Source organism: Canis aureus, chromosome 20 (genome assembly GCF_053574225.1).
Source record: "Canis aureus isolate CA01 chromosome 20, VMU_Caureus_v.1.0, whole genome shotgun sequence".
NCBI lineage: Eukaryota > Metazoa > Chordata > Mammalia > Carnivora > Canidae > Canis > Canis aureus.
Window position 1 is genome coordinate 22,576,319 of NC_135630.1, and position 10,643 is coordinate 22,586,961.

The 10,643-nt window shown below is 47.1% G+C and overlaps 2 long non-coding RNA genes across 4 annotated transcripts in view; both read right to left on the minus strand.

Moving 5' to 3' along the window:
- Positions 1-10,643, minus strand: part of LOC144291537 (uncharacterized) — a 32,697-nt gene that overhangs the window by 21,328 nt on the left and 726 nt on the right. For 2 of the 3 annotated variants that reach the window (XR_013358866.1, XR_013358864.1), the window contains one exon: positions 10,307-10,526. This is a non-coding gene — a long non-coding RNA (uncharacterized LOC144291537). The remainder of the gene's footprint in view (positions 1-10,306; positions 10,527-10,643) is intronic. The other variant, XR_013358865.1, reaches the window with a different exon arrangement.
- Positions 258-8,462, minus strand: LOC144291535 (uncharacterized). Its single transcript, XR_013358862.1, has 3 exons — positions 8,006-8,462; positions 7,626-7,696; positions 258-1,096 (listed from the first exon to the last, which is right to left on the minus strand). It is a non-coding gene; the product is annotated as an uncharacterized LOC144291535 (long non-coding RNA).

A 10,643-nucleotide genomic window follows, 5' to 3' on the forward strand; every position in this document is an offset into this window, starting at 1 on the left:
GAGAGTTTCTCAGTTCATCTCTTCTTTGCTCTCCACCTCCCTGAGACTTACCTTCGGAGCCACCTGGTGCCTGGTCCTATCCGCAATTTGCCACAAGGTTTCTGGGGTTTCTTTAATGGTAACTAAAGACTGCTGAAATGTATTTAAATCGGATTTCGTACCCACATGGCTTTATGCTAGCTTTTCTTAAACGAACACAGAAAAAAAAATCCATTGTAGTAAACTCCCCACTTCCACCGACATCCACTCCATCACACTGCCAGCCCCAAATTGCTTTATTGCAGTGGAATTATGTTATAATGTTAAATTGCTATAATCCAAGTTTCCAAGCTAGAGGAAAAGCAGCACATATAGTCAGTCTCTCTGAGGCGAATTAGCAAATGAAAAGAAGTGCATTGTAGGAGAACTAAGGATGTAAGGAAGGAACTTGGGGGGGGGGGGAGAAGGAAGTAACTCCCCTTTGTACATTCCTGGGTTTTTGTCCAGTCTTGTTTTCCTGGATTTCAGGGTGTTGGAGGCAGTGAAAGGATGCTGGAAAGGTGATCGCCACTTGATGCATGTGGCTAAAAACTTCGATGAATTCAACCCTGGCTCCTGCCACTTCTCTCTCCTCTGTCCCCCGCTGCCTTCCATGCTCAGCTGGGTCCTCTGAAGTGGTGAGTGGCTGATACAGGCACTGGAGCAAACCTTTTTGGAAGACAGTTCCTCCTCGTTGCAAATAAGTTGTAATAAAATCAATAAAGCACCACTCCCAGGAGCCTGTACTCCACACAGGAGTTACACTGTTCCACCGAATACTTCTTTGACTTGAGATTCCACTGCGACTGCCCACCCCTTCACTGAGTAAACCATTCATTCAGAATCACGACGATGAATCATGACGTGTTGAGTCCTCTGATAGACACACCACGATGAGACGACGAGGCCCGGGCCCTGCCCTCCACGCTTGGGGCCTTGGTGGCTGAGGGGAAGGAGGGGATGGAGAATCTAACTCCTCTCCGTGGCTCTTTCTCTCCTTTAATCAAGCCCACATGTTCAACACCAGGGAACTAAATGTGGTGAGGAGGGGAGGATTATAAAAATGTTCGCTTTCATCCTACAGATAGGAGAAAACAAGAACATATTGCCATTACTCGACAACTTTATAGCTCCAAACAGCACTAGCGTGCAGTAAATCAACAGAGGGCTTTGCTGGCCGCACGGAATGGGCACCCCACCTTTGCCCTGGAGGGCAGCTCACGCCATTCCAGCCCAGTGCCAGGCTGCCCAGGGCCCTCGACGAGACAAGGAGAAAGGGCCAGGGAAGCCAGGAGGCAGGGAAGGCCCCCTCTGATCTCAGAGCCAACAAAAGCCCTCCAACCCCCAGTCCCTCTGCAGCCTTCCCTCCTGTCTTAAGAAATGACAGAAATCAGGAAATATTACTTCGGCTTGCAGGCTTCTGTCCTGGCCTATCAAACCCACAGAGAAGTCCCAGCAAATTACTGGAAACTGCACTTTGAACCTAGCCTCTGGCAAGGAGCCCAGTCAAACAGAAATGTGAAAGCTCCTTTCCTCTGAGGGGCCCCTGCACCAGGGTGTCCCTATAGACACTCTCGAGCTGATTGCAACAGGTTGGAATGAGGCCCTGAGCCAGGAAAACAAGCCCTGACCAGTAGGATTTCCTACTGCCTGTGTTGTTTCTTAAAAAGGTTTTTTTTGGCTTGTTCTCCGTCATTTTGTTGGACTGGGTTACAGGCTCGGGTCCCATCGAGGAAAAGACTGGCACCATTTTCACAAAATGTCTAATCGTGGTTTAGTTCAAAAACTGCTCCATCAGCCCCACCAGTGAGTACAGTGACGTTGGGGGGCAGGTGGGGGAAGGGGACTGGTCAGGCCAGTTGCTAAGCAAATTCTCTGAACTCCCAGGGAATTGAGAAGTAATTAGCTTGTAAACCCTGCAGATAGTTCCACCTCCAACCAGAGAGACGGTATTTCTCAGCCCACCAGATTTAACTAGGCAGACTTAAAATAAACCAACAACAGGGACTGTCCTAGCAGGAAGAGTCTCTGCAATGCCTGGTCCCATGGCTGTTTCTCCTTCGTAAGAGGAAACAATCAAAACCTTGGCCTCTTTCTAGCTCTGTTCTATTTCTAAGAAAACTCAATTTGCACAAGCAAATAAACCGACTCGTTATAAAACTAAGAGGTCAACGAGAGACAGATAAAACTGAAGGTTAGACAGCTGGAGAAACAAGCCTCAATTCCAGCTGTAGGGGGGAGCTCCGCGGAGGAAGCAGTCAACCCCCTGGGATCTAACAGCAACCTGTGAAGCTGAGGGGGTGCACTCAATGGCCACTCCCTGTTGGATCAAACATTCCTCTCTCAAGCACTAAGACGGAGTCCAGTCGCCACCAGATCTGGCCAGCGGTGACCTAATTCTTCTAACGTGCAATTATTCTAACTGCTTTCTCACAATGGGATTTTCTTCCCTATGACATTTGTATTGTTTCATATGCAGAGTGTGAACAGTGCAGTGATCTGTTCTTCAGATAATTTTACAAAGAAAAGTGCCAAAATGGGGTTTTTAAACCCTGCGTTTTTTTCCAGAGATCTTGCACAGGATGGTGGAACTGCTTGTTCCATCTGTAAGCCACAGCTTCCCCCTTCCCTGCCTTCCTGACCTCTGACTGACCCAGCTCTGCAATAATCAACAGTCAACAAGCACCACACAATTCCACCAAAAAGAAAAAAAAAATACAACTGGGTAAAGCCTCATTTTAGATCACTCCTAGCTAACCCTGTCATATTCGCGGGAGGGTCCCGTGGCTTTTGCACTTTGATGGTGAATTCTTGCACCTAACTTAGTTTCCCCCTCTGCTACCTCCCAGCGGCCCTAGCAGAAGTATCACAAAAAAAGAACAACAAATCTAGACTTTACATAAAGTCTACAAAGATAGTGTGTACAGGGTAAATCATTGTCTCATCCATGTATTCAATACATGCTTATTATGATTCTAACAAAACAAGTCCTACCATATATATCCCTCCCAGGCTCTGTGGTCTCATCCATAAAATAACCTAGGAGAAAATTACCTAACTCTTGGGGATGTTGTGCCAATTGATGGCAAGCATGAGCGGTCATATCTAGCATTGAGGAGAGTCCCTGTGAATAGTTGGAATTAGGAGATTCAATGCTAAATAAATAGTCAGAGCTGGAGGGGAGCCTCTGGTGCTTTGAGGAGAGTCAAGTCAGCCAGTGTATGAACTCCCCAAGAGGAAGGACTGAAGATATGACACAGGGTCAGGAACTGAGCTAGGCAGATATTGGGAATTTGAATATTTTGAACTCCAATGTGCAAGAGAATCCCCAGGATTGCCTGACCAGCAAGCAGACCCCTCAGCCACCCCCATCTGACCCCCAGAGGTGCTGATCCAAGAGATCTGGTCCCGCCCCAGGAGATTCTAATGCTGGACATCCACAAATCGCCTACTCAAAAACACCAACTTAGAATGAGAGGAAGAGGAATCAAGAAGGGAAGAGCAGAGAAGCATGCAAGATAGCAAGAGATGGCCCCAAAATGGAAGAGCCAAGATAGTGTAGCAGCACCATAGAATGTAAACAGAAGACAGTTTGCTGGGGCGCCTGGGTGGCTCAGTGGTTGAGCATCTGCCTTGGGCTCAGGTCATGATCCCAGGGTCCCAGGATCGAGTTCCACATTGGCCTTCCCACTCGGAGCCTGCTTATCTCTCTGCTATGTCTCTGCCTCTCTCTGTGTGTCTCTCATGAATAAGGGAATTTAAAAAAAATCTTTAAAAAAGAAGAGAGTTTGCTAAAGGTCTGGGGGCAGGGGGGCAGGGCAGGACATGGGAGTACTCTGGCAAGGCCTCGACTTCCTATAAGACAGGTAGGCTCGGGGATCCCTGGGTGGCTCAGCGGGTGTGATCCTGGAGTTCCAGGATCGAATCCCACATCGGGCTCCTTGCATGGAGCCTGCTTCTCCCTCTGCCTGTGTCTCTGCCTCTGTGTCTCTCTCTCTCTTCCTCTGTGTCTCTCATGAATAAATGAATAAAATCTTAAAAAAAAAAAAAAAGGTAGGCTCAATAGAGGGTAGAGTAAAAGATTATTTTTGCTATTTGTTAAAATCCTCAAATTCTATTAAAAAACAATAAACAAGCAAGCATTCTTAAATTTGTATTATGCCAATATGATGTTCAAAAGAAAATATTCTAAAATGAAGGTTAATCCCAAGTTCTGCCAGAAAAAGCAGCTTCTTCAGGCAATACAGGTGGTTGGCTGCTTGAAGCCATACAACCAAATCATCAGGATCTGTGTAGAACTAAAATCACTCTATGTATACTAATAACAATAGGTTATTCATTCATAATCATCCACTTCTTCAATTCCTTAATTATATTACTAACCTGAAGTCTGAACATATGTTCTAAGACAAAGAGACACAGAAAGCTAGGACTGAGGTTGCAAAGAAGGCCTCCTTTTCCATTTAGAAATCCAAGGGACCAATGAGCTTCAGTTGGGTCAAATCACAGGAAAGACTAGAGCCATGTGGATGGTGACCAGCTACAAATGAGGGGAAACTTCAGATCACCTGCCTACCAAAGTGCCAGTGACAAAAAGCCTTCCCTGGCCCTATCCCATGACCACCCTTTGGATGATAATAGGAAAAAAAAAAAAATGTTTTCATTGCCCTATAAAGAAGGCAATATTGAGAGCCACAGAATATAATACAAAGGGATGAAAAATAAGAGAGAAAAAGATGTTTAGGAGATCTCATATGTGACTAATAGGATTTCCACAAAGAATCAAAAAAAAAAAAAAACAGGAAATAATAATCATGGAAGAAATTATCAAAGAGATAATATGAGAAAACTCCTCATGCTTGAGGGAGGGCCCATTAAGGGAACAACACACTGAATAATAAAAGATTTACAGCAAAGCACTTGGATGTCAAATTGAAAAGCTACTAAGAGCTTCTGGAAAGAGAAAAAAGGTCACAAATAGAGGACTGGTAGTCAGAATTACTATCCTCAACTGCAATATCCTGGGCTAGGTGACAAAGGATCAATGCCTCCAAAATTCTGAAGGAAAAGATGTCCAATCTAGGTTTATATAACTAGGCTTACTAGTCACTACAGGCAAGCTGGGGGAAGACTACTCTTTCTTCTCTCACTGAGCATGTCTTTTTTTTTTTTTTTTTTTTTTTGAGCATGTCTTTTTTAAGGCCCCACACTTGGGACTGTCTCAACCTCGGTTGTCTTTAAGGAGCTGCTTTTATCCAGGTAAGATGCGCTTAGGGCTTTCCATGCCACACCCTGTGCTCAGCGGATTTAAATTCTGCTGCCTTGGCTCACAACACCTTGCCTTAACCCTTAGTCTCTTGACCACCTTTACTGTTAACCTCCTTAACTGCTGCCACTCCCCATCCAACTTGGGATCTCAGCTCCACATTTTCATTGTAAGTTTTTCTCCTGGACTCGAGATGTTGGACATGGCTCCTCACATACATCCCTCCTGAATACAGAGGCAGCACCCCTTAGTCTGTGCCACCCTGACAATGAGCCTCAGGCAAGGAAGGTCAAGTGAGGCCAGGTGGAAGCTGAGAGCAAAATGGAAATAAGGAAGTCTGCTGCTAAGAAATGCCTCTGGACCAGAATTGAAGGGTTTTGTATTGTGCCCATATTTGAGCTATCTAGGGTAGAAAAACACATAGGGAATCTGAGCAGAAGCCTTTTAAGAAGTGTGCCTTTATTTGCCTGAAACATTATCCCTGTCATAACTATCAGGATCCTTAAGCCCAATGGTGGGAGAGAACCTCTGTGGCTCTTAGGTTCAGCAGACAAGAGGCAACCCCATTGTCCTACTCCATCAAGAGTAACAGAATGTCCTTAAGTAACAACTTATGAAGCCCAGAAGAGTATCTCAGACATTAGGCCATCCTAGATATGAGGATTTAAAAATTTAGGTAAACTTGATACTGACTTGGAAATATCTGACACAAATTCCCCAAGCTCCAATCCTGGTGTGCCACCAGCACCAGAAACTCAAGGTGTCCAAAATCTCATTCATGACCTCCTTTCCTAAAACTCCTTCTCCTCCAACTTTTTTATTTGAGGCCCTGGCAAAACCAGCGTCCCTTTCACAGGGTTCCAAAACTGGGCCTTTTCTTTACATCCCCCTACTCCCTCATGCCCAGCCAACAAAATCCCTGTAGGCCCTTGTCTGATTAGTGCCCCTCCTATCCCCCTCCCCATCTTTAGTATCAGGTCCTCACTTCCTCTCCCCAGGCCCTACTTTCCCATCTATTGCCACCAAATAAATGAATCCAGGGCAGAATTTGGATCATTTTCTGTAGCAGAGACTACACACCAGCTGCCTCCCAACATCCATCCTCCCTTCTCTCTTAGTATCAGAGGCCTTTCAGCCAGTCACGTTGCTGACTAGAGCAAATTGTACACTTCCCAGCCTCCTCCGAAATGAGGTGTGGCAATGAGACTAAGTTCTGGCCAAAGAGATGTAAAAAACTGGGTCGTGAGGGACTGCTGAGAAGGCTGATGAAAGCAAGCTGACTCAGCTGGGATGCACACCCCGGCACGGTTCCCCCTTCCTCCTTCTAGCCAGCAAGGCAAGCGTGGCAGGTGGGGTCCGGGAGCCAACTGGGACCCTGAAAGAACTAGGAGGACGAAAGCTTGCTTCACTAGAACAGAAGAGCAGAAAACCAGAAGGGGGCCTGGATCCCTAATGACTGCTTGGAGCCCATCCTACATTGTCCATCTCCGGAGGCTTTTTATATAGGGAAATACGGTTGCTTCCTCACCGAGTGGCTTGGGCCACTCTTGGTCAGGTCTCCGTTACTCACAGCTGCCTTGCAAATCATAACTGACAACATTTTGCTCTCAAAAACCACTGATGGCTCCCGAATTCCAACTACGCAGTGCCCACGCTCCTTGGCCCAGCATCCATGGCAAGCCCAAATCTGGACTGAAACCTCACTTCTGGCCTTGTCTTCTGCTCCTTTGCTTTGTGCAATTTATAATCCAGCCAAAGGAAACAAATGTGATTCCCAAGAAGCACGGCCATCACCAAGTGCCTTTAAGAGAATTGTAAAGGGGTGCCTGGCTGGCTCAGTCAGCAGAGCATGTGACTCTTGATCTCAGGGTCATGACCCCACATTGGGCACAGAGCCTACTTAAAAAAAAAAAAAAAAGAATTGTAAAACGTTAGAGCTAACCAACTCAGTGGGCCCCTGGAACAGGGGGTTTATAACAGTTGTTAGCAGTGAATCTCTCTTCCGTTTCTTTTTTTTTTTTTTTCTCTCTCTCTCTTCCATTTCTTAAACATCTTATACAAAACTCAGATAACTCCAATATGGAAAAGACAAAAGCACAGCTGCTCTGATTTGAAAACCACCGGCCTGGCCCCAATTTTTATTTAATGTTCCTTAAAGATGAGGAAACCAAGGCCCTATGGGTGAGAATCAGTATGAACTGCCCCAAGGCTGGCTAGTAGCAGGTCCAAAACTAGAACTTAGGTTTTCCTACACCTACACTTCCCAATATTTTTACCAATGAGTGAGGCCAATATTAGTACTCAATAAAATCAAAACCAAGTGTAGCAAACTTTCAGATACCTGTATTTCTAGTGTAGAGAAGAGGGGATTATACTACACAAGGATTTCCAAGACTTCTCAATCCCCATCACCTAGGGATAGAAAATTAAAAACAAAAATAAAAAATAAAAATAAATCAAAAAAAATAAAAACAAAACAAAACCAAAAACAGTGGACCCAGGGTTAATTCCCATCAATCTGGCATTTGCTAAACACCAGAATATTTCCTATTCAGACCCATGCCCAAGGGAGCTGCAGTAATTAGCCCAGCATCCGGAGATAAAGGATTATACACCAGGTCAGAGGATGTATCTCCCCATGATCCTCAGAAAACCCTAGTGGCTGGCATTTCAAGTTATTAAAAAACATATATCAAGATGTTGGCTTCTGTGGGAAACCACCTTCCGTTTGGTCCTTTTGCCGTCCTGGGTGGCAAACCGAGCTGAGGATAGTCCACCGTCAGTGCTGCCCTTGGGGTCCCGGAGAAACCCTGCCTGCCCCGGACTAGGTTTCAGAAAGGTCAGCGCTCGGCGTCAGCGGGGGGCAAACGAACCATTAAATGGAGGAGAGGACTTCGAGGCCATCCAGCCCCACTCGGCTGAGGCCAAGTTCTGCTTCACAGGCTCCCTGCAGTTAACCGCTGGGAGCGCGGTTTCCCCTCTCCCTGACGGTGCGGTGCCGCTGCCTCGGGGGTCGGGGGGGGGTCGCGGCACCGTCAGGACTGGGGTCCAGGGGGCGGGCCCCGAGGAATCAAAGGGCAGCGGTGGCTGACGCGTCCTCGGGGGCGCCCCGGGCAGCCTCCCTGCCCTCGGGACAGAGGGCCGGGCCGTCCCCGCGCCCACAGCAACCGGGCCCTCGCCGGCCTGCGGCGCGCACAGGTTGGGGCCGGACCCCGCGGGCCGCCTCGCGCCTGCGCAGCCTCCCGGCCCCGCCCCGTGTGCCCCGGGGCAAGCGGCCCCACACCCGGCGGGAGGCGAGGACGGTACCGTGGCCGCTGGACGGGCCCTCGCGAGGCGCGAAGGAACGTGGCACGTGCCCGGGCGCGGGAAGTGCTCGCCCGCAGCAGCGATCGTCCGGCCGCCTTACGCCCGCCTCCCACCCCGCCCCCTCCTCGCTGGGCCCCAACCCCTGGGAGCGGGGAGCGCACGCTTCCCTCGGCCCCGTGTGCGCGGCGCCCGGCACCCAGCACCCAGCGCCCAGCACCCAGCACCCAGCGCCCAGCACCCGGCGCCCACGCCACGGGCCTCCAGGCTGCTTGGCTCATTGGCTAGCGGGCGCTGGAGAGGAGGCCCGGCTCCTTGGGGGAGACTTTCTCCTATTTTATCATATATTTATTATACATATTATATATTATAATATTTTCTCCCGTTTTATTATACATTTATTATATTATATATAATATATTTTCTCCCGTTTTATTATACATTTATTATATATATTTTCTCCCATTTATTATACATTTATTATATATATTTCCCATTTTATTATATATTTATTATATATAAAATATAATTTTCTCCCATTTTATTATATATTTATTATATTACATATTAACATGATATATTTTCATTTTATTATATATATTTATTATATATTTATATGTGATATTTTCTCCCATTTTATTATATATTTATTACATATAATATATGATATTGTTTTCTCCCATTTTATTATATATTTATTATATATGATACTATAATATTTTCTCCCGTTTTATTATACATTTATTATATATAATATAAAATATAATATTTTCTACCATTTTATATATTTTATATATTATATATTTTTTCTCCCATTTTATTATACATTTTATATTTTATATATAATATATTATATATAATGTTTTCTCCCATTTTATTATATATTTATTATATTATATATTAACATGATATAATATTTTCTCCCATTTTATTATATACTTATTATATATTAATATGTGATCTATTTTCTCCCATTTTATTATACATATGATATTATAATGTTTTCTCCCATTTTATTATATATTTATTATATATGACATCATAATACTTTCTCCCATTTCACAGGTCAGCGGCGAGAGCTGCGAGGGCAGAGCCGGGGCAGAGCGAGGGAGCCGCCGGGGGGCGCCCTTCCCAGCCCAGGCTGCCCCCGCGCCCCGCCCGGCCTCCGCCGTCAGACTCGCGCCGCCTTCGCCCGGCGGGTCGCTTCACGCCAGGAAAACCCCGCGGCCCGCCTCGCCCTTGCACTTGCGATGATCACAGGGGACGCTGCCTGATGCAGAAGCAAGCGGCCTTTCGGCAAATCTAATGCTTTTCAACTTCGGTCTCTAAGCAGGGCGCTGGGCTCCCCCGGTTCCCCGAGTGGGGCGCGCGCTCCCGGCGGGCGGGGAGGTCACGTGGCCGCGCCCTCCCGGCACCGGCCCCCGCCTCTGCCGTCGGGGGAGTCAGGTTACCTGGAATGTCGGGGTGGAGGCCGGAAGCCCTGGGTGCAGGGAGCGGAGGGCTGCGGGGAGGTGGGGTGGAGAAACCAGAAACCTGGGAGGAGGGGAACAGGTTTCCTCTTTTAGGGCGCCCGAGCTGCAGGCACCTGGGTCTGGGGGGAAGGCATATGCCAATTGCTTTTGTCTGTCTGAAAACAAAGAGGCAGGGGTGCATTTGTCTCTCTCTCTTTTTTTTTTCTTTTTTTTTCTTTTTGCCCGAAAATATATGGGAAAGGCATACCTCAAGTTGTACTGGGTGGGGACCAAAGTCCTTGGCAACCACGCAATAGGACAAATCAGAAGGGTCATTGTATACGCGATGGCTACCGAGAAGGGCTGTATAATAGGCGTATTATGGAATGCACACCTGGCCCCTGCAAAGCCCGGGAGTGAAAAATTGCTTTTGTCGAGCCGAGGAGTGAGCAGTAGGATGAAGGTCTTCCGCTGCAGCGACAGCAACACTGTGCACAATACACAATTTCAGGTATTGTGTGAGGTCTGCAAGGAGCCCCGCCTGTGCACAAGTGTGCACGCCAATCACGTGGGCTCCCGAATACCCCTCCCCACCCCCCCACCCC